The sequence below is a fragment of the Salmo trutta genome, chromosome 33 (genome assembly GCF_901001165.1).
Source record: "Salmo trutta chromosome 33, fSalTru1.1, whole genome shotgun sequence".
NCBI lineage: Eukaryota > Metazoa > Chordata > Actinopteri > Salmoniformes > Salmonidae > Salmo > Salmo trutta.
This window is the reverse complement of record NC_042989.1, coordinates 25,652,453-25,675,086: the sequence shown is the minus strand read 5'-3', so window position 1 is coordinate 25,675,086 and position 22,634 is coordinate 25,652,453. Positions and strand designations below refer to the sequence as shown.

Here is a 22,634-nt window from a genome sequence, read left to right as displayed (position 1 = left end):
AACACAGTCACACACTTCTCCAATAGCAAGCCGTTGTTTCATTGTACACAGGATGTGATTTTTTTCCCTTCGCCTGTGACTCAGTCCTTCCTTTCCCCAAGAGAGACAGTCTAAACTGAAGGCACCGTGCCCTCGCACATTCCCCCCTTCCAGACCGGACCATCTGGAGCTGCCAACAAAGGGCCTGTTGAGTGAGAACCAAACCACGAGAGACAGTGGGGGTGAGAGAAATGACCTGTAGTCACTAATCCTAAGGGGCAGCAGAGTGTCAGGCTGGGCATAGAGGGGGGCATTACATCACAAATGTATGGACAATTCCAACTGCAAGGTTCTGAGAGAGAGGCGAGCATTCTGCATTCTGCATTCTGCTCTTAAAAAGGGACAGTGGCTGGACAGAGTCTCTAAAGAAGGCTGCCTCTTAGCTCTCATACCTTTAACATTAGGATTGTGCAGCAGCAGATTGGGAGCCAGCGTATCAAATGACAGCTGAATGTCGACAGACAGGAATAGCCTGGAATATACCGTACTGTCCAACTATACACCATACCATACCAGTTACTTACTGTGTCTCCTCAACAGTGCTTGTTTCCCATCTTTACTGTACTCCCATGCAGTGTTAATTTATGGAGGTAAAGCTTCAGAGATAAATCACAGGCTTCATATCTAAAGGAACTGGCACAATGTGGAGCCGTCACTCCTTAAACAGTGGCACAGCGGTGAACCATCTCTGGCTAGACTACACATTTCTTTTAAATATGGCATTTAGAATGGAAGTGCTTGGCTGTCTGTGATGACCTCATTTAGGGGTATGAGATTCATGAATATTGCACCAATGGCTGGGTCAGTCATGATCAGAGTAGGCCTAAGCTAAAAAGACGCTTGAGTGGAGTTCCCACATCTGTTTTTCAAAGGGAAACGGAAGTCAGGTTGAAAATACTGTATCCCCAAAAACCGGAAACATCCGTTTTGTTTCCGACTCCAGAGAGAGTGGAGTAAGCCTAACACCAAGGCACAGCACAGTCCTCCACCGCTACTGGACACCAACAGGAGGGGCACCTGCCAATGATAATATTTACCCAGTTGATCTGTTTAAAAGGTAGCACCCTTCCCAACTCTTTATCTGAAACACAAACCATTGAGAGCCATTAATTGCATGAGAACAATTCCTCTGGGAGCTGAAATGAAGCGGAATACAATATCAGCAGGTGAACTGTGTGCACTGCAGGGTGCAGACTGAAATATATTCTGTGTCACACAATAGCACTCAAAGTAATCAAGGAGGAAATCTGACTCCACTTATCCAGAACACCTTCTCCTAGCTCAGCTCAGCTGGTACAGACCCATTGATTCCTGGAGAGGAATGAACTGAATGTTTTCCCTCCACACCGATCACTGCTGATAAAATAAACCTAGCCGAGGGTAGAGCAAGGTGGGACTGGGACAGTCAGGGTGGTATGGATGTATGGAGAACCAGCCAGCCATGTCCTGCTGGTCAGGGAACAGCGGTTCAGAGTAAATTGGTCTTATGTAACAATTCTAGAAAAGGCCAGCCTTGATGGAGTGCTCTGGCCTGGGTGTAGAGTGTCTAATCAAAAACGCATCTTTTGACCAATGGGTCAAATTATGTTAAATGTGTAGATTCTCCTCTAAGAAAAGCAATGGTCCAAACCTCATGTCTCTATCATAATCCGTTCAAATGTTATTGGAGTTTTTACCCTTGTAGGGTGACTAAATCAATTAGGGTGACTAAATCAATTGAGGTCAGAGAAAAAGTGGTAAAAAAATCACGAAAATCGAGTTGAGTCAGCTAGCCTGTTGGGGATAGGGGGCAGTATTTGCACGGCCGGATAAAAAACGTACCCGATTTAATCTGGTTACTACTCCTGCCCAGTAACTAGAATATGCATATAATTAGTAGATTTGGATAGAAAACACTCTAAAGTTTCTAAAACTGTTTAAATGGTGTCTGTGAGTATAACAGAACTCATATGGCAGTCAAAACCCTGAGACAAATCCTAACAGGAAATGGAAATCTGATGTGTGGAATCACTTCAAACCTTTGCCATTGAAACACACAGGGACTTATTAATCATTTAGCACTTCCTAAGGCTTCCACTAGATGTCGACAGTCTTTACAAAGTGGTTTGAGTCTTCTATGGTAGAAACTGACCCAAAGAGAGGCTTGGGAAGTTGGTCACAGGGGGAGGGCCATTACTACTATGACGCGGGCGCCCATGGCGACGCTCCCCTTTCGAAACGTTTAGTAAGACAATGCAATCATCCGCATTGAATATTATTGAAGCTCTGGTTGAAAAAGGCCCTAAAGATTTATGTTATACAACGTTTGACATGTTTGAACGAACGTAAATATATATTTTTTGCACATTCGTGACGACAAGTCCCGCGCGCTTCAGTACATTATGAGTAGCCTTCGGAACGCGCTAACAAGAAGGAACTATTGGGACATAAATTATTAACTTTTTCGAACAAAACTACATTTGTTGTGGACCTGGGATTCCTGGAAGTGCCTTCTGATGAAGATAATCAAAGGTAAGGGAATATTTACGATAGTATTTTTGATATTAGATGGTTCCAAGATGGCGCTAACATGTATCGCCTAGCCTATTTTTCTGAGCATACCATGTCGTTTATTGCAAAGTGTGATTTCCCAGTAAAGTTATTTTTAAATCTGGCAATGCGGTTGCATTCACGAGATGTTAATCTATAATTCTTTGTATGACAATATAAAATTTTAACAATGTTTTCGAATAGTAATTTTGTAAATTGTAGCGCTGATTCACCGGAAGCATTTGAGGGAAAATATTTTCTGAACGTCCCGCGCCGATGTAAAATGCTGTTTTTATATATAAATATGAACTTTATCGAACAAAAAATGCATGTATTGTGTAACATGATGTCCTAGGAGTGTCATCTGATGAAGATTGTCAAAGGTTAGTGCTGCATTTAGCTGTGGTTTGGGTATTTGTGATGCATTTAGTTGCTTTGAAAATGGCAGTGTGATTTTTTTGGCAGGGTACTCTCCTGACATAATCTAATGTTTTGCTTTTGCTGTAAAGCCTTTTTGAAATCGGACAACGTGGTTCGATTCAGGAGAGGTGTATCTATAAAATGGTGTAAAATAGTCATATGTTTGAGAAATTGAAGTTATAGCATTTATGAGGTTTTGTATTTCGCGCGACGTGATTCCACTGGCTCTTGCCCAGACAGGCTAGGCTGGATGCTGTGTGAGAGTTAATGCTAACTGACAGGCTCAAGGTTTAACTCGTCATCTTTCTTCTCGAATCCAGAGGACATAAAACAATATATAGAGGTAAGCTAGTTAGACACGTAGTATTTTCATATTAATGCGCAATTCCTGTTATTTTTCAAAGATTTCTCACAAAAACAAGTGTATTTCTGTGAAATGTCAACAGAGCACTGAGCATAACACAAGCTTATTCTCAAAGCCTTTTACATTTAATTCAGCTCGTGTCGTGTTAATTTTGCTTTCTGCAACCTGTGGAAACAATTTTGCAGACGACCAACACAACAATGTAAAATCCTCAAAAGTTGCTGCGAGAGATTGGTGCTTATTATTGGATGTATTAGGTTACGAAATCTGACTTTTTGGATATAATGTTAATGATATGTTAGAGAAAAGACCGCACTGAAAGATTCAGAAGAATCATACTCATCTTGGTAAAAGGCATTTTATAACATAAGGAAGTTACATTTCATCACATTCTGGGCAGAGTATGTAAACAACCTACTGGGTGAACCGTGAGTAGAAGAGAAACACTATTGGACTGTGGTGAGAAACAGAACTGGTCTCCTCTGATATCCGGAGGGCACAGACAAACACACCCAGACAAATACACTTTTTGTTTTACTGGCCGCCACATGACCCCTTCCCTTATCCTAGGGTTCCAGAGGAATACAGAGATGGAAATACTGTTTCCCATTAATGTTTCGACATTTCTAACAGTATGTTTTTGTGTTTGTAAGCAAATTAAACTAGCCATTTATGCAGTAATTTTACCCGAAGGTCCTCCAATGCTAAACAGGTTCTCCTACAGCAGCTGAGGCCTTAAAGATGGCATCTCTCCAGGGAACATGACTTGGAAACATTTAGCTATTTCATAAAAATCTAATCGAGCTCATTCAGGGTTTGGATGCCAGGGTTGCTGGTGACCTAGAGCAATCAAGGCCTTCACTGTTTACATTGGTCTCCAAATGACTGAACCAACATGACAAAGCCTGAAGCTGAGGTGGAAAAAGAGTTTCTCACTCCTGCATCAAACTAGGCTCCTAATTTGAGTGAGAGAGAAAGCAGCGTTAATGAGGCTGAAAATGCATATCACATTCCACATGAGTGCTTCTGCAGCCAAGCTCTCAGTCAGTCAGTCTCCACAGCACTTCACATCTCCCAGAAAAATAGAACCCTTGAGCTGGAGACTCTGTAGGCTGTTCTGCATGGTAGGTGACTGACAAAGCAAAATACAGGCTTTATCATTAACCCACAACAGCAGCCCTACAAGTGACATTTTACTGTGGTCTGTTTTGTTACTAGGAAGTAGCGCCTGCTCGTAGCCCTGATGGTAGAGAGAAGGTAGGGTGAGTTGTTGGAGATGAGGCATTGAAGCCTCACTGATGAGCAGGTGGGAAGAGAAGTGCACCCTGAACTGCATCATCTGGATCCATCACAGAGAACAATACTGGACAACACATGGCGCCTAATGGAGCACTTCAGCCAATAGCGTCCCAGCTGTGCTGTATTTACTCTTCCAATAGAGGTAGACGGTCACTGAGGCCTGATGGCTAGTGGAGGGTTGGGCTATATCAATCACAATTACAATTGTTGTGCTTGGCTGGTGAAGTAGTTCATGTCACAGGGATAGGCTGCACTATGGCAACTTCCACTCACTTTTCTCAACCCGTCTGGACTAGTGGTCATATTTGTACATATCCCTGACACACACATGCAGTCACATTCACATCTAAACACACAAACAAAGACAAGTACACATGTGAACCTGGCACTGACAGGTACAGTTGAAGTCGGAAGTTTACATACACCTTAGCCAAAGACATTTAAGCTCAGTTTTTCACAATTCCTGACATTTAATCCTAGTAAATATTCCCTCTTCTAGGTCAGTTAGGATCACCACTTTATTTTAAGAATGTGAAATGTCAGAATAATAGTAGAGATAATTATTTATTTCAGCTTTTATTTCTTTCATCACATTCCCAGTGGGTCAGAAGTTTATGTAAACTCAATTGGTATTTGGTAGCATTGCCTTTAAATTGTTTAACTTGGGTAAACGTTTTGGGTAGCCTTCCACAAGCTTCCCACAATAAGTTGGGTGAATTTTGGCCCATTCCTCCTGACAGAGCTGGTGTAACTGAGTCAGGTTTGTAGGCCTCCTTGCTCACACACGCTTTTTCAGTTCTGCCCACAAATGTTCTATAGGATTGAGGTCAGGGCTCTGTGATGGCCACTCCAATACCTTGACTTTGTTGTCCGTTAGGCCATTTTGCCAAAACTTTGAAAGTATGCTTGGGGTCATTGTCCATTTGGAAGACTCATTTTCGACCAAGCTTTAACTTCCTGACTGATGTCTTGAGATGTTGCTTCAATATATCCACATAATTTTCCTCCTCATGATGCCATCTATTTTGTGAAGCGCACCAGTCCCTCCTGCAGCAAAGCAGCCCCACAACATGATGCTGCCACTACCGTGCTTCACGGTTGGGATGGTGTTCTTCAGCTTGCAGGCCTCCTCCTTTTTCCTCCAAACATAACTATGGTCATTATGGCCAAACAGTTCTATTTTGTTTCATCAGACCAGAGGACATTTCTCCAAAAATTAAGATCTTTGTCCCCATGTGCAGTTGCAAACCGTAGTCTGGCTTTTTCATGGCGGTTTTGGAGCAGTGGCTTCTTCCTTGCTAAGCGGCCTTCAGGTGATGGGGATATAGGACTCGATTTACTGTGGATATAGATACTTTTGTACCTGTTTCCTCCTGCATCTTCACAAGGTCCTTTGCTGTTGTTCTGGGTTTGATTTGCACTTTTTGCACCAAAGTACGTTGATCTCTAGGAGACAGAAATGCGTCTCCTTCCTGAGCGGTATGACGGCTGCGTGGTCCCATGGTGTTTATACTTGCGTACTATTGTTTGTACAGATGAATGTGGTACCTTCAAGCATTTGGAAATTGCTCCCAAGGATGAACCAGACTTGTGGAGGTCTACAATTTCTTTCTGAGGTCTTGGCTGACTTCTTTTGATTTTCCCATGATGTCAAGCAAAGAGGCACTGAGTTTGAAGGTAGGCCTAGAAATACATCCACAGGTACACCTTCAATTGACTCAAATAATGTCAATTAGCCTATCAGAAGCTTCTAAAGCCATGACATAATTTTCTGGAATTTTCCAAGCTGTGTAAAGGCACAGTTAACTTAGTGTATGTAAACTTCTGACCCAGTAGAATTGTGATACAGCGAATTATAAGTGAAATAATCTGTCTGTAAACAATTGTTGGAAAAATCTAAATTAACAAGAAATTTGTGGAGTGGTTAAAAAACGAGTTTTAATGACTCCAACCTAAGTGTATTTAAACTTCAGATTTCAACTGTAGATGCATGCTCCTTGGTTAGTGTATATGCTCCTCATTGAACCCCTGGATCCCCTGAGAGATGAGTGTGCTGACAGGATGAGCATTGATACAGGAAGAGGAACACAAGGCACCCCTGTGGCTGTTACCTATAGCCCTCAGGCTGTCATAACATTTCAGATGTGTTGCATCCTGGTTGGTCGATCCCTGAAGTACAATACCCCTATTCCATTGTTACCATGGAAGCTGTCCATGTAGGGGCTCAGCCATAACTGCATCTTGTAGGCCTAAACCATCCTCAAGTCCTGCTGCTGGGGCTGGATATGGGGCTTTTACCAGACTGATAAATGACACCTTATTTCACATATATTGCACTGTAGTTACATTAGCTGCCACTTAATAGCTGCAGTCTACAGCCTTGGCAATGTATTTAGCGATGATCTACCTGAGTTTTGATGAGCTCAAGTCCTGCTTTTAGTGCATCACACACACACACACAGAGTAAATCTCCACTCCATGACAGAACACTCTCTCCGTAATCTTCCATCTTCTGCATGATAAATCTTAATCTGCGAGCTTATTTGGCACATCGCTTAAATGCTCACCTTCATTTAATCTTCATTTTCCCAAACAAACCACATGGATGAGCCTTGAAACGTGACCCACAAGAAACACAATTCAATTTGAACCAACACATTAATCTCCTCAAAGGCTTCAATTTATAGCTGTTTAGGGGTGTCAGCCTGAACATGAATAGGCCATGGGCTTCCATCTGTTCAGCTGAACACCAGTCCCACCAACCAACACTTATGTTTGTTTAGTAAAAGATCAAATACTGGGACAGATTGCTACTTTTTGGTACCCGAGACCTGATCCAGGAGCCGAGCAGGTCAGGATGCAGAATTCTAGATAATGGCACGGGTCTGGGTCAGACATAATATGATTGTCATGGGTCTTGGGTATGTGTAATTTTAACAGACTTGTCTGGAAAGACCAGTATAGATCGTAATGCGACTGCTGCAGTAGAGGGAAATTGTATCATTTATGCCGCTGCTCTTGCTTTTCATGAGTGAAGCGTGTAAGCTTGTTGTTATTGGCCAATCATAAGTCATAAAAGCAGCAATAGGCTAAATTCATAGAGCCGCCGTGCGTGGCAAAAGTTAGGAGATATCTAATCAATGGAATTAAAATGTTAAGGAAAGGATCAAGTGACAATAGGTAGGCTGCTACTTAATATTCTGAATGGAGATGTAACTTTAGGATGAGAAACCGCATGCACTGGAGCCTCAATTAGCCTAGCTAGCTAATGTTAGTGTCTCCCGGTTTGATGCAGTTAAGTCAGGTACTACATAAACATATTTGATGATAAATAACCTATTGGTCTACTATAGTGCGAGTTGGCTTGGTTGGCTGCCGTCTCTCCCTCCCTACTCCCTGTGTCACTTGCTCACAGTGCGGCCCCTCCCGCCTACTAGAACTGAGTCTCTCCCACTTGCGCTTTATCAGCTCCGGTTAATAAAGTAGGTTAAAAGATGACTTTTCTGCTGCTTCCCTCACTCAGATCAGGTCTGGATCCGACCAGGTCTATATGGAACGGGTCTAGTTGTTCTCGGATCCATTTGTAACAGGTCTCTATATTTAAAAAAATGTGGGTCTGGGTGGGAAAGCCTCAGCTCCATTTCAGAACAGAAGACCTCTACCACAGGTGAAGACCTCTACCACAGACCCCCCCACACCAATCCCACCCAAACAACCAGTATACAGTATAAGCTCTTTATGTCTGACAAGCAGTATGGAGCTGCTGCTTGGAGTATTGCTTCTTCATACTTTTGTATTTATTTATTTATTTCACCTTTATTTAACCTGGTAGGCAAGTTGAGAACAAGTTCTCATTTACAATTGCGACCTGGCCAAGATAAAGCAAAGCAGTTCGACACATACAACAACAACAGAGTTACACATGGAGTAAAACAAACATACAGTCAATAATACAGTAGAAAAATAAGTATATATACACAATGTGAGCAAATGAGGTGAGATGAGGTAAAGGCAAAAGGCCATGGTGGCAAAGTAAATAAATATAGCAAGTAAAACACTGGAATGGTAGATTTGTAGTGGAAGAAAGTGCAAAGTAGAAATAATGGGGTGCAAAGGAACTAAATAAATAAATACAGTTGGGGAAGAGGTTGTTGTTTGGGCTAAATTATAGATGGGCTATGTACAGGTGCAGTGATCTGTGAGCTGCTCTGACAGCTGGTGCTTAAAGCTAGTGAGGGAGATAAGTGTTTCCAGTTTCAGAGATTTTTGTAGTTCGTTCCAGTCATTGGCAGCAGAGAACTGGAAGGAGAGACGGAATTGGAATTGGCTTTGGGGGTGACCAGAGAGATATACCTGCTGGAGCACGTGCTACAGGTGGGTGCTGCTATGGTGACTAGTGAGCTGAGATAAGGGGGAACTTTACCTAGCTGGGTCTTGTAGATGACCTGGAGCCAGTGGGTTTGGCGACGAGTATGAAGCGAGGGCCAGCCAACAAGAGCGTACAGGTCGCAGTGGTGGGTAGTATATGGGGCTTTGGTGACAAAACGGATGGCACTGTGAAAGACTGCATCCAGTTTATTGAGTAGGGTATTGGAGGCTATTTTGTAAATGACATCGCCGAAGTCGAGGATCGGTAGGATGGTCAGTTTTACGAGGGTATGTTTGGCAGCATGAGTGAAGGATGCTTTGTTGCGAAATAGGTCAGAACCGTCCAGAGTAGTGATGCTGGACGGGCGGGCAGGTGCAGGCAGCGATCGGTTGAAGAGCATGGGCGAGTAGCTGTGGGGGGTGCAGTGCTATTTACCGCGGTTGGGGTAGCCAGGTTGAAAGCATGGCCAGCCGTAGAAAAATGCTTATTGAAATTCTCAATTATAGTGGATTTATCGGTGGTGACAGAGTTTCCTATCCTCAGTGCAGTGGGCAGCTGGGAGGAGGTATTCTTATTCTCTATGAACTTTACAGTGTCCCAGAACTTTTTTGAGTTTGTGTTGCAGGAAGCAAATTTCTGCTTGAAAAAGCTAGCCTTGGCTTTTCTAACTGCCTGTGTATATTGGCTTCTAACTTCCCTGAAAAGTTGCATATCATGGGGGCTGTTCGATGCTAATGCAGAACGCCACAGGATGTTTTTGTGTTGGTTAAGGGCAGTCAGGTCTGGAGAGGACCAAGGGCTATATCTGTTCCTGGTTCTAAAGTTCTTGAATGGGGCATGCTTATTTAAGATGGTGAGGAAGGCATTTTTTTAAATAACCAGGCATCCTCTACTGCCGGGATGAGGTCAATATCCTTCCAGGATACCCGGGCCAGGTCGATTACAAAGGCTTGCTCCCTGAAGTGTTTCAGGGAGCGTTTGACAGTGATGAGTGGAGGTCGTTTGACCGCTGACCCATTTCGGATGCAGGCAATGAGACGGTGATCGCTGAGATCTTGGTTGAAAACAGCAGAGGAGTATTTAGAGCGCAAGTTGGTTAGGATGATATCTATGAGGGTGCCCGTGTTTATGACTTTGGGGTGGTACCTGGTAGGTTCATTGATAATTTGTGTGAGATTGAGGGCATCAAGCTTAGATTGTAGGATGGCTGGGGTGTTAAGCATGTCCCAGTTTAGGTCACCTAGCAGCACAAGCTCTGAAGATAGATGGGGGGCAATCAGTTCACATATGGTGTCAAGAGCACAGCTGGGGGCAGAGGGTGGTCTATAGCAGGCGGCAACGGTGAGAGACTTGTTTTTAGAGAGGTGGATTTTTAAAAGTAGAAGTTCAAATTGTTTGGGTACAGACCTGGATAGTAGGACAGAGCTCTGCAGGCTATCTCTGCAGTAAATTGCAACACCGCCCCCTTTGGCCGTTCTATCGTGTCTGAAAATGTTGTAGTTAGGGATGAAGATTTCAGAGTTTTTGGTGGACTTCCTAAGCCAGGATTCAGACACGGCTAGGACATCCAGGTTGGCAGAGTGTGCTAAAGCAAATTTAGCGAGGATGTTTCCAATGTTAACATGCATGAAACCAAGGCTATTACAGTTACAGAAGTCATCAAAAGAGAGCATAGTCAACAACGCGCCCACTGCTAGCTAGCTAACCCTACCAGCTAGCTGTATCACTTTTAGTCAATAAGATTTTTGCAACGTAAGCTTAACTTTCTGAACATTCGAGATGTGTAGTCCACTTGTGTAGCTAGCAGGACTGACTTTGTGTTAGCTAGCCAATGTTTAATTACTTCTGCGTTATGAACTAGACACGGACACGAATGATCCATTGGTAGCTTGTTGTTACCAAGTATTGGTGCTAACCGTGTGTTATAGGATGCTAGCATGCTAGTTAGCTAGTTAGCTACGGCGTCATAGGACACGGTGCACTAGGTGGGTTTTCACGGAAGAATACTGTACCAAGTTATCTAGCGGAATAAACTAAGTTTGAGCCTATTCCTGGAAACATTGAACCACTGTAGTTTACATCAATTTTAATTTCTAGTGGAAGCAAGAAAAGTTATATTTTAGCATTTTAGTGTTTCAGTGAATTGTTAGTGAGGGAGGCCCTGCTCTCTCGCTTCCCCAGTTGTTTAGATAAGTTTTCATGCCAATCTCCTTTGCATTAGCGTAGCCTCTCCTGTAGCCTATCAACTATGTGTCATCCTATCCCTGTTCTCTCCTCTCTGCACAGGCCATACAAACGCTTCACATCGCTTGGCCGCTGCCACTCTAACCTGGTGGTCCCAGCGCGCACGACCCACGTGGAGTTCCAGGTCTCCGGCAGCCTCTGGAACTGCCGGTCTGTGGCCAACAAGGCAGAGTTCATCTCAGCCTATGCTACCCTCCAGTCCCTCGACTTCTTGGCGCTTACGGAAACATGGATTACCACAGAAAACATTGCTACTGCTACTGCTCTCTCCTCGTCTGACCACGTGTTCTCGCACACCCCGAGAGCATCTGGTCAGCGGGGTGGTGGCACTGGAATCCTCATCTCCCCAAGTGGACATTCTCTCTTTCTCCCCTGACCCATCTGTCTATCTCCTCCTTTGAATTCCATGCTGTCACAATCACTAGCCCATTCAAGCTTAACATCCTTACCATTTATCGCCCTCCAGGTTCCCTTGGAGAGTTCATCAATGAGCTTGACGCCTTGATAAGTTCCTTTCCTGAGGATGGCTCACCCCTCACAGTTCTGGGTGACTTTAACCTCCCAACGTCTACCTTTGACTCATTTCTCTCTGCCTCCTTCTTTCCACTCCTCTCCTCTTTTGACCTCACCCTCTCACCGTCCCCCCCTACTCACAAGGCAGGCAATACGCTTGACCTCATCTTCACTAGATGCTGTTCTTCTACTAATCTCACTGCAACTCCACTCCAAGTCTCCGATCACTACCTTGTATCCTTTTCCCTCTCGCTCTCCTCCAACACTACTCACTCTGCCCCTACTCAGACGGTATTGCGATGTCGCAACCTTCGCTCTCTCTCTCTCTCTCTCTCCTGCTACTCTCTCCTCTTCCATCCTATCATCTCTTCCCTCTGCTCAATCCTTCTCCAACCAATCTCCTGATTCTGCCTCCTCAACCCTCCTCTCCTCCCTTTCTGCATCCTTTGACTCTCTATGTCCCCTATCCTCCCGACCGGCTCGGTCCTCCCCTCCTGCTCCGTGGGTTGACGACTCATTGCGAGCTCACAGAACAGGGCTCCAGGCAGCCGAGCGGAAATGGAGGAAAACTAGCCTCCCTGCGGACCTGGCATCTTTTCACTCCCTCCTCTCTACATTTTCCTCCTCCGTTTCTGCTGCTAAAGCCACTTTCTACCACTAACTTCCAAGCATCTGCCTCTAACCCTAGGAAGCTCTTTGCCACCTTCTCCTCCCTCCTGAATCCTCCCCCCCCTCCCTCTCTGCGGATGACTTCATCAACCATTTTGAAAAGAAGGTCGACGACATCCGATCCTCGTTTGTTAAGTCAAACGACACCGCTGGTCCTGCTCACATTGCCCTACCCTATGATTTGACCTCTTTCTCCCCTCTCTCTCCAGATGAAATCTTGCGTCTTGTGACGGCCGGCCACCCAACAACCTGCCCGCTTGACCCTATCCCCTCCTCTCCCCTCCAGACCATTTCCGGAGACTTTCTCCCTTACCTCACCTCGCTCATCAACTCATCCTTGACCACTGGCTACGTCCCTTCCGTCTTCAAGAGAGCGAGAGTTGCACCCCTTCTGAAAAAACCTACACTCGATCCCTCCGATGTCAACAACTACAGACCAGTATCCCTTCTTTCTTTTCTCTCCAAAACTCTTGAACGTGCCGTCCTTGGCCAGCTCTCCTGCTATCTCTCTCAGAATGACCTTCTCGATCCAAATCAGTCAGGTTTCAAGGCTGGTCATTCAACTGAGACTGCTCTTCTCTGTGTCACGGAGGCTCTCCGCACTGCTAAAGCTAACTCTCTCTCCTCTGCTCTCATCCTTCTAGGCCTATCTGCTGCCTTTGATACTGTGAACCATCAGATCCTCCTCTCCACCCTCTCCGAGTTGGGTATCTCCGGCGCGGCTCACTCTTGGATTGCGTCCTATCTGACAGGTCGCTCCTACCAGGTGGCGTGGCGAGAATCCGTCTTCGCACCACGTACTCTCACCACTGGTGTCTCCCAGGGCTCAGTTCTAGGCCCTCTCCTATTCTCGATATACACCAAGTCACTTGGCTCTGTCATATCCTCACATGGTCTCTCCTATCATTGCTACGCAGACGAAACAATTAATCTTCTCCTTTCCCCCTTCTGATAACCAGGTGGCGAATCGCATCTCTGCATGTCTGGTAGACATATCAGAGTGGATGACGGATCACCACCTCAAGCTGAACCTCGGCAAGATGGAGCTGCTCTTCCTCCCGGGGAAGGACTGCCCTCTCCATGATCTCGCCATCACGGTTGACAACTCCATTGTGTCCTCCTCCCAGAGTGCTAAGAGCCTCGGCGTGACCCTGGACAACACCCTGTCGTTCTCCGCTAACATCAAGGTGGTGACCCGATCCTGTAGGTTCATGCTATTTAACATTCGCAGAGTATGACCCTGCCTTACACAGGAAGCGGCGCAGGTCCTAATCCAGGCACTTGTCATCTCCCGTCTGGATTACTGCAACTCCCTGTTGGCGGGGCTCCCTGCCTGTGCCATTAAACCCCTACAACTCATCCAGAACGCCGCAGCCCGTCTGGTGTTCAACCTTCCCAAGTTCTCTCACGTCACCCCGCTCCTCTGCACACTCCACTGGATTCCAGTTGAAGCTCGCATCTGCTACAAGACCATGGTGCTTGCCTAAGGAGCTGTGAGGGGAACGGCACCTCCGTACCTTCAGGCTCTGATCAGGCCCTACACCCAAACAAGGGCACTGCGTTCATCCCCCTCTGGCCTGCTGGCCCCCCTACCTCTGCAGAAGCACAGTTCCCGCTCAGCCCAGTCAAAACTGTTCGCTGCTCTGGCACCCCAATGGTGGAACAAGCTCCCTCACGACGCCAGGACAGCGGAGTCAATCACCACCTTCCGTAGACACCTGAAACCCCACCTCTTTAAGGAATACCTGGGATAGGCTATAGTAATCCTTCTAACCCCCCCCTACAAAAAAAAGATAGATGTACTATTGTAAAGTGGTTGTTCCACTGGATATCATAAGGTGAATGCACCAATTTGTAAGTTGCTCTGGATAAGAGCGTCTGCTAAATTACGTAAATGTAAATGGGGAATAGGAGTGGAGCTAGGCACTGCAGGGCCTGGATTCACCTCTACATCACCAGAGGAACAGAGGAGGAGTAGGATAAGGGTACGGCTAAAAGCTTTTTATGTATTCCCTGTGAATCTGTTTATTTTTCTTCCCCATTCAGATAAAGTAGCCATTGAAGTCGCTTGCATTATTTACCATAAATTAGTGTGAAAGTACCCCGTTTCGCCCACTAGATGCCATTGTTCCTGCTACTTTTATCCACTTTGCTGGTCTCGTCTTTATTAAATGGATCACAACATTTTCTTTGCAACTTTGGGGAGAAAACTAATAACTTTTGCTCGTTATCTAAATAAATTGTGCCGTCATCCTCATAATTTAAGCCAGTCCTCCATGAAAGCAATTCAGTTTGTCCTTCTCTTAGGCTTAATTTTTGCCCAGGAAACAGCCCTGTTTTTCCCGATTTAAAAAAAAGTATGGATTAGTTAGACCATTCCTGGTGAACAAGCAAACCATTAGGCTACAGCAGTTCTAATGGTTTCAATGTTATGTTATCTTATTGTCTTGAATGGTAAAAGTCCCAACACACTGTTTACTGTTGCGTAATGGTAATGGGTTCGGTTTAATGGTAAATGTCACTAATCACATACAGGTGTTTTCTAATAATTTTATTTTAAAAAACATATGACTACAATGCAATGGTTTACAATTGTATTATTATATTAGAGTTGTCACAACAATTTAAATCAAATCACATTTTATTGGTCACATACACATGTTTAGCAGATGTTATTGGTTACATACACGTGATTAACAGATGTTATTGCGGGTGTAGCGAAATGCTTGTGCTTCTAGCTCTGACAGTGCAGTAATATCTAACAAATTACACAACATATACCCAAAATACACATAAATCTAAGTAAGGAATGGATTAAGAATATATATACACTGCTCAAAAAAATAAAGGGAACACTTAAACAACACAATGTAGGAGAAGCACTGCCAGAGCCCTGCAAAATGACCTCCAGCAGGCCACAAATGTGCATGTGTCTGCTCAAACGGTCAGAAACAGACTCCATGAGGGTGGTATGAGGGCCCGACGTCCACAGGTGGGGGTTGTGCTTACAGCCCAACACCGTGCAGGACGTTTGGCATTTGCCAGAGAACACCAAGATTGGCAAATTCGCCACTGGCGCCCTGTGCTCTTCACAGATGAAAGCAGGTTCACACTGAGCACGTGACAGACGTGACAGAGTCTGGAGACGCTGTGGAGAACGTTCTGCTGCCTGCAACATCCTCCAGCATGACCGGTTTGGCGGTGGGTCAGTCATGGTGTGGGGTGGCATTTCTTTGGGGGGCCGCACAGCCCTCCATGTGCTCGCCAGAGGTAGCCTGACTGCCATTAGGTACCGAGATGAGATCCTCAGACCCCTTGTGAGACCATATGCTGGTGCGGTTGGCCCTGGGTTCCTCCTAATGCAAGACAATGCTAGACCTCATGTGGCTGGAGTGTGTCAGCAGTTCCTGCAAGAGGAAGGCATTGATGCTATGGACTGGCCCGCCCGTTCCCCAGACCTGAATCCAATTGAGCACATCTGGGACATCATGTCTCGCTCCATCCACCAACGCCACGTTGCACCACAGACTGTTCAGGAGTTGGCGGATGCTTTAGTCCAGGTCTGGGAGGAGATCCCTCAGGAGACCATCCGCCACCTCATCAGGAGCATGCCCAGGCATTGTAGGGAGGTCATACAGGCACGTGGAGGCCACACACACTACTGAGCCTCATTTTGACTTGTTTTAAGGACATTACATCAAAGTTGGATCAGCCTGTAGTGTGGTTTTCCACTTTAATTTTGAGTGTGACTCCAAATCCAGACCTCCATGGGTTGATAAATTGGATTTCCATTGATTATTTTTGTGTGATTTTGTTGTCAGCACATTCAACTATGTAAAGAAAAAAGTATTTAATAAGATTATTTCATTCATTCAGATCTAGGATGTGTTATCTTAGTGTTCCCTTTATTTTTTTGAGCAGTATACATATATGTCAGAGTGGCATTTCAGTCACTCGTTCTGGGCTGTAGTTAAAGTCTTCATTTGAAAATTGCACCATGTGGATTGCCTTCTCAGAGAGCTCTAAGAGAAGGTCAAACTGAATTGCTTTCATGGACGACTGTCTTGACCACACCATTTACCACATAATGTATTTTCATAATGGGCAAAAGCTATTGGTCTTCTACCCAAAGTTGCAAACAAAATGTTGTGATCCATTTAATAAACACAATAGACCAGCAAAATGGATTAAAGGGTGTTGTGGCAGTAGCACGAACAGTGGCATCTAGTGGCAAAACATGGTACTTTCACACTAATTTATGGTAAATAATACCTGCAACTTCAATTAGTAATTTCTCTAAACAGGGGGAAAAAACATCACCAGATTCTCAGGAAATACATTACAAAGGATGTTTAAGCAATAGTCCCAGCTGCAGCTTACTTGTCAGAAATATCGAAGCGATACTGTATACTGGTTGTTGGGCTGAGAATGGCGTTGGGGGTTCCGTGTGTGTCTTTTGACCATTTTATTGGATTCCTCATGTCTTACTCAATGGGAGGAAGAAGTTGGGTACTATATTGTTGAAAATTATGTGAATCCTATAAATTAAAAGGGTCCATTTGGGTGCAATCAATTGTCTTATATTCTCAGAGATCAAATTACATTTCAACAAAATAATGTTTCAGGAAGGCTAATCTTATCAGTTTCTAACTATAGAAACAGTTTCAGAAGAATCGGAGATGGTGAGTGTCATGGCTTGCTGAAATGACATGGAATGACCCAATGGAGACTCTCCACTAATATGAAAGGGCTTTTCAGTCCATGAGTAGGCTTAATCTGGGTCCGTACACCCACCCTTGTGAGTGAACCAATGTCAAACTATGGTTTGTTGTCCCTGTGATGGGAGGGAGCCCATGGGACAGGAAGTGGTGGTCATGCCAGTCATCTGGTATGGCAGCCTGGTGACCTGACTGGTGGTGAAGTCCCCGTCAGAACACTGTCGACACCAGCCTGAGCTCACCTGCTTTTTATAGCTCTACTCCAGACACTGCTGAATTGCCTGCCCAGCCCTAGTGCACACACGCCACACTTCTCCCATTGCCTCAAATGCCAAATATAATTTCAGCCACAGGGGAAAAAAACCTCACCATATGACATTATTATTTTCCGTGGTAGCTGACTAAATTAAAAAAGGTTCAATGCAGCCATTTTTATCTCAATATCAAATAATTTCAGGTAACATATAAGTACCTTTCTGTGATTGTTTTCAATAAAAAATATTGTCAAAAAGAAACAAAAATAGCTTCTTAGCAAATACCAATTTCTCAAGCAATAATTTTTCTAGAGCTGTATGGGAGTAGTCTGAGTGGTGAGGGAAACTTGAAAACTAGCCGTTATTGGCAGAGAAGTTTGGAACTCTAATTCTTAATGGTCTAGTAACTAATTTGATGTCTCCAGGCAGGCCAAAACTCCATCCCACCAAAACAAGCCGAAATTTCAAGTGGCCATTTCAAACGGCTCTTACACAAAAAGGGCATTATCATTTTCATAATATTATTCAAACTTCATGGAGTGGAAATATATATAAAAACACAGGAAAATCACATTTTTGACAGCATTGGGACTTTGGGGAGTGCATTAGTCCAATCTTGCGACATTTCAAATAGTCTTCAGTTGATCAACAAGAGCAGATCAGTAGGGGAATAAAACAGTCAAAACAGCACAGACACAAATAAGGCACCCAGTGCAGTCAAAAACATGAATTTACTGTGTTTGGCTATGACAAATTCTTGCTTGAGAAAGCTGAAACACTTTTGGACCATTTTAATTAAAAACAATCACAGTAAAGTACTTAATTGTTTCCCAGAAAATAATTTGATATTTGATATTGAAAATAAAACACGGCTGCATTGGACCTAATTTTCCAATGTGTAAGGATTGGGATGTACTGCAGAGAGAGAGAGAGAGAGCAGAGATGATGTGTTTCCCCTAACAGTGCCTCTACCTACAGACAGTAAAAGGCCTTCTCCTGCCGTGTGGAATGTGACAATAAGCACAGATATTACCAACGCCTGATAAGTCACAGCCAGGCGCCCTTATATGGAGAAAAATGTGCCGAGAGAAGACATGAAACATTTGTGTTTCTCTGAGAGTTGCTAGCACTTCAGAATTAACGATGGGCATTCGTAGCACACAGCCTTCCAAGGGGCTTATGGGGAGGAGAACCATATGTCAAGATGTCCAGCTTGACATAGGCCTAAAGCACTAACTATTGAAAAGATTGAAGTCCATAGGTACTTTCACTTTAGTCAAATAGGTTCAGCTTTAACACATTATACAAATGAACACACTATGTATTAGGAATTAGATTTAAAAATATATATATTTTATTGTTTCATAGTGTGTCAACACTCACTTGAGCGATGAGTTGCAGATGCCTCTCGAGACCATATGTGCCACCCAGTGAGAGTAACATTACAACATCCCTTTAGTCCTCTGTCACTGGTAAACAACTCTGACAGCTAATGGTGGGGCCAGCTGAGAGGGGAACAAATCCCATTCTTGAAAGGTCACATCAGGAGAAAGAAAATAACACAATCATATGGTTTGCTATGTTTCCATTGAAAAAAAGCATGAAACGGTCCATATCAATTCTGACTGTAGACCATTTTGGGCTGTGAGTATAAAATGTAGTCTTCCTTGTGGTCACAGAAAGACCCAGGCATACGGATCATGTCTCTAACCCTATGTTTTGTTATTGCCCTCTGAAGGAGCTGGCTCTCCATGACAATAACCACAATTATGTCCATGAGCATGTGCTGTGTAAAGAACATCAGGAAGGGAGTAGAGTAGGGCCGTCTGCTGAGATTTAAACCACAGAGAGCCTGTCCCCTTCAAATAAACAACCACCATCAAACATTATTGGATAACAGTCAACATCACACATGTTCATTTCTGGACAATGTTCCATGGACAGACATTAAAGCAAATGTGCAGTGCCAGCCAGGTCAGAAATCTACCATGGGATACCAAAGACTACAATAACCATAGGAGACTTCAAACAGACACACATCAGTAATAAGCAGAGTCTAGTAAAGCATTAGCCTGGTTTAATGAAAAGCCTTCTCTAGGCTGCAGAAAAGTGTAGCACTGAGGGTGTGTGACAGTCAAACCGACAATAGGGTGATGGGTTGCCATGACAGAGAGCCCTCTGTGCCAAAAGGTATGCCTGGCCCTTCCTCAAGTCCCTGCTCCCTGCCTCCTCTCCTGGGTGTGTTTGCTCTGGCCAGCCCTGCACTCCAGGGTTCCAGGGGCCCTTTTGTTGCCTCTGTGGCCCCAGAGCTCTTCCACACGGTGATAACCACCACCCCACTTCCCCAACAACAAAGACAGAGGGTAAATCACCCCACACACACACACAACACGGGGGAAGGAGCAGGCCGTTCCCCGGACATTTACGGGCATCGCTGGGCGCATTTCTCTCCCCATAAATCAGCAGAGAAGGAAACAATAAAGACCCTCTCAGACTGATGTCAGTTACATATTGAACATCCCCAGGCCTTTCATGTTCACAGGTTAATGCATTTCTAATGATCTATTACCTGGGGCAGGTACGGGCAACTTTGATGGGGGTGGGGGCCACAAAAAAAATATTAACTCAACATGAGGGGCCGCAGTGGCTCTGCGTCAGTGGAGGCTGCTGAGGGGAGGACGGCTCATAATAATGGATGGAATGGCGCAAATATAATGGCATCAAACACCTGGAAACAATAGAAACCATTCCACTAATTCTGCCCCAGCCATTACCACGAACCCATCCTCCCTAATTAAGGTGCCACCAACCTCCTGTGGTCTGCGTACCCACATCCATACCCACACATGCAGTTAGTCGGCACAAGCCTTTTCCAGGCCCTATGTGAAATTGTTGGTTCAACGCAGTTTAAACTGACTCTGGCCTCCTCATGTGGCATTTTAACGTTTTGAAGGTCTACAGCAAAATATGACAAACTTTCAGCAGATTTAAGTTCATCATAGAAAATGTAAAAAAATGTATTCTATGAATAATTTGGTATAGACACTGAAGTGACTCAAATTGCGCTTTCTAAACCACACAGGCCAAATTATGAATGGAAAGAGAGCAAATAAAAGATACAAATCACCAGTGATTAAATGTTTGGATCAAATGACAAGAGGACAAAGAGAAAGAAGTCTGGTAGTGGTGGAAGGTACACTAAGGAAGGACTCTTGCAGCACAGATTGTTGGAAATAATGTAAAGTATGCACACGCATCTATGCATTCTTGTGAGAGAGATCACCACAAAACTTTTAAAATAGTCACATTCAGGTTCACTTGGTGAGCGGTTAGCCTCCAGCTTATTTTTATTTTATTTAACCTTTATTTAACTAGTCAGTTAAGAACAAATTCTTATTTACAATGACGGACAAATAATGATAGTTTTATTGTTTGGGCACAGCTGCAAGTTGTAATAATGCGCACAATTATAAGCACTGAGTACTTTGGTTTCCATAAAAGTTCACGGAATAATTTTCCAATATTCATGGAATAATGCAACAAAAAAATCTATTCAACCAAATATTAGACTATTGTCTTTACTGTGGACGATATGAAAGAAGACTCTTCTCCTTTTACGATAATCGTTTTTCTTTAAAAAGTTCGTTGATCAACTTACCAGTTTACAATAGTGTAAGAGAAGACCGTTCGTTGTATAGTGTGCCGTATTTTTCGTGAACTCATAAACATCGGCTACACGTAGTTTTCTACGTAATTTGGCTTTTAACACCAGCGCTGTCCCACGGTGATCCCACGCTTTCCAAGTGTTTTCTAGGTCGCACCACCGGCGCGACGCCAAAATACTGAACTCCTCCCAGACAACGTGTAGGGATTTAACCACGCCTCTAGCTGACGGACAGTAGACTAGACTACTAGGCGAAGTCATGGACCAAACGCAACATTTCATGGAAAAACATGCATCTCTACTTTGATTCATGGTGCTCTTTTTTTTAACTGAAACAACTTTAGTTGTCTAGTAATGGACCCCACGCAGAATCCAGCAGAGTGCAGCCTGCTGAACATATTTTCCCATATCATTTTTACAGTTGTGTCTTGTCTGTCACATAAAAATGTGTGATCAACAGATAAGCACACCAAAAAAACGGAAACAGACACATTTCGTTCACCACAAATTACAAAGAAGATAGATAAACAGACATTGTATGTGGCTGTGATGCAGATAAACGGAGCACTGGTAAATGCTTGTCAGATAACACTACCAGAGGGACAGGTCTTCCTGGTCTTCCATGTTCATAAACATGATCTGGCCTTGTGTTCCTCTGTGAGCTGCATGACTGCCAACAAACACACACTATATGTTTGCCTCCCCCTCACAGTCACTAATACTCTAATCTGCATATCAGTTTCTTTACAGCAGATTGAGGGCTGAACGGAGATGTTTATCTGTGGCTGGTCTATTGTTCTGGCAGATACTGTATCTCAATCTGTGCTCTTTAATGTAGGACCATCACTGTCTGTCTGCACTGTAGCAGCATGGTGCTTCATTCATTTTCCTGCACACAGCTGCCCATGGGGGGATTTTCATGACTATACTAGAAGCCCTCTGGCTAATCAACAATGTCATGTTATTTATATTACATCTGATTATGCTTCTCTTAGAAATCCCAAAGGATTACAGTATGTTAACTTGATAAATCGCTAAAGGTTAGGAATACATACAATTAAAAACCCATAACTCTGTTGCTCGAGTAATACAATCCCTGTATAATTGGTTCAAATTAGTGATGTGGGAAAAACCAATACATTTACATATTGGGATATTATTTTTGAGGATATATCACATTGTATCATTTTTACAATATCACAATATTATTTTTGCGCTATTTGGCTGTACCTGCACCAAAACTCATAGCTTGTTCTCCATCTTCTTGTTCTCCAATGTGTTTTCAGCACTTGTATTTCCATGACTGATCAAAGCTAGTTTTCTCATGGCTCTCTCTTGTCCCTCTGCAGCAGACATGGTGAGCAATATGTTTGGAACATCAAATCACAATAAAATCACTGTATCAAATCGCAATACATATAGAATCGGCACCTAAGTATTGTGATAATATCGTATCGTGAGGTCCCTGGCGATTCCTAGCCCTAGTTCAATAGAACCAATTTTGTCATTACATGCTGTAGTCACATACATCTCAATGTATTGACGGACAGAT

At 43.9% G+C, this 22,634-nt stretch overlaps 1 protein-coding gene across 3 annotated transcripts in view; it reads right to left on the bottom strand.

Annotated features, from left to right (window-relative positions):
- The window catches only part of tiam2a (TIAM Rac1 associated GEF 2a), a 108,115-nt gene extending 86,001 nt beyond the window's left edge, over nucleotides 1–22,114 (bottom strand). For 2 of the 3 annotated variants that reach the window (XM_029730471.1, XM_029730473.1), the window contains exon 1: nucleotides 21,077–22,113. The gene's annotated coding sequence lies outside the window, so the exon portion shown is untranslated. Of the gene's footprint in view, nucleotides 1–21,076 lie in introns of all 3 variants that reach the window. The other variant, XM_029730474.1, reaches the window with a different exon arrangement.
- Nucleotides 22,115–22,634: the final 520 nt, after the last annotated feature.